Below are 1,685 nucleotides of genomic sequence, written 5' to 3'. Positions count from 1 at the left end.
GGATTCATCACGGCAGTGCACCGCTACTCTTCGTTATTAAAGACCTCAAGCACTTCAGCGACAGCCGGCCGCTGTGGCTGAGCACTTCTAGGCGGTTCACAAGTATTGGTTGCTAGAGACTTAGTTACCGGTCCCATTGTACAACAAAACATTATGCGCCCTTGTAATGCATGTCCTGAGACTGCTGATCGTCAACTAAAATTAAGGCGACCATTGTGGCCGAGCGGTTCTGAGCACTTCAGTCCGGAACCGCGCTGCTGCTACGGTCGCAGGTTCGAATCCTGCTTCAGGCATTGATGTGTGCGATGTCCTTAAGTTAGTTAGGTTTAGGTAGTTCTAAGTCTAGGGGACTGATGACCTCAGATGTTAAGTCGCATAGTGCTTAGAGCCATTTGAACCATTTTGAACTAAAATTATATAACATTCCCAACCATTAATTCCTTACCTCAACATAGGTCTGACTATAGAGATTTCCCATTGCCCATATACATAACTGATTGCTACATTTATATTCCATGTAACAGCAATACGTCTTATTAATTATTGCAATCATAAGTGATAATAATAAACAGCATTTCAGGTAAGGCCAGTTGAGTACTTTGATCAAAAGCTGTTCAATCGAACAGCAATACAGGCAGTTCGTTACACGATCATGGAGAATTCATAGTGGAATGTAACAGGACGTAAAATGAGCGATACGAGTGCATCTAGCCGTCAACGATTTACCCACTCTCAACTGCTATAGACAAAACAAAAATTGTTCGCGTCACCTTGACTGAGGATATAATACATTGTTCCGAGAGGCGGTCGATCTGAATGTCTTAGAAGGGTCACGACCAGTTGCTAGAAACAAGCAACCGTTACATTTCCGTTTTCCGCGTCGTTGACGAGACTCATAACTCAACGGAAAGATTCATGCCACCAGCTTTACGAATCCTGACGTAAGCCCTTGTTTGAATGGACTCTGTAGAGCGCGAATTCAGAGTCCCTGATTGTCGGCAACCCGCCTAATCTGGCTCAGCTAATGACTGTGCCAAGCCGTCCCTCACTACTTGTTCCCAGACAAGACGGGGTTGCAAATACAGTTACTGCTACGCAATGGGGATTCCAAGACTTATGTTCTCCGCTAGAAGGCTAAGAAGTCGCATAGGCCCGTTAGCTCAGTTGGTTAGAGCGTCGTGCTAATAACGCGAAGGTCGTGGGTTCGATCCACCCACGGGCCAATTATTTTTCTTTCTGCGCAGATCATCCTGACAACAAACACGCTGTGTTTCTCTTGAATAAAATTACGAATCAAATTGACAGGAAGTGCATAATTGCGAAGCAGGACTGGCTGGAAGGCAAATGTAAGCGTATAGAAGCATGTACGCAATAGAAGCATGCAGAAGCAGGGGTAAGACAGATGTCGCATATAGAGGAAAACGTAAGTGGCCTTTTGAGGAAAGAGAAGTAGATGCCTGACTATCAAGAAGTGGAAAACCAGTACTAAAAGAAGAAGGGAAAGGTGAAATGTGGGAGGAATATAAAAGGTGTCATTAAATTCTCTTTATTTCCTTTACGGACTTTGAGGACAGGTTTCAGTAAACATGGGCTCTGAAATGCATACCCTAAGAGCCTCAACCCCAAGATGATTGTGAGCACTTCTTTATCTTCGCTACTGTGGAACACATCTCTTCTATCGAACA

The 1,685-nt window shown here is 44.3% G+C and overlaps 1 non-coding gene across 1 annotated transcript; it reads left to right on the top strand.

Moving 5' to 3' along the window:
• Window positions 1-1,149: 1,149 nt before the first annotated feature.
• Window positions 1,150-1,223, top strand: Trnai-aau. The gene has a single exon. It is a non-coding gene; the product is annotated as a tRNA-Ile (tRNA).
• The last annotated feature ends 462 nt before the right edge of the window (window positions 1,224-1,685 follow it).

Source organism: Schistocerca piceifrons, chromosome 1 (assembly GCF_021461385.2).
Source record: "Schistocerca piceifrons isolate TAMUIC-IGC-003096 chromosome 1, iqSchPice1.1, whole genome shotgun sequence".
NCBI lineage: Eukaryota > Metazoa > Arthropoda > Insecta > Orthoptera > Acrididae > Schistocerca > Schistocerca piceifrons.
The sequence above is the reverse complement of the archived record's forward strand: the minus strand, read 5'-3'. Positions and strand labels throughout refer to the sequence as shown.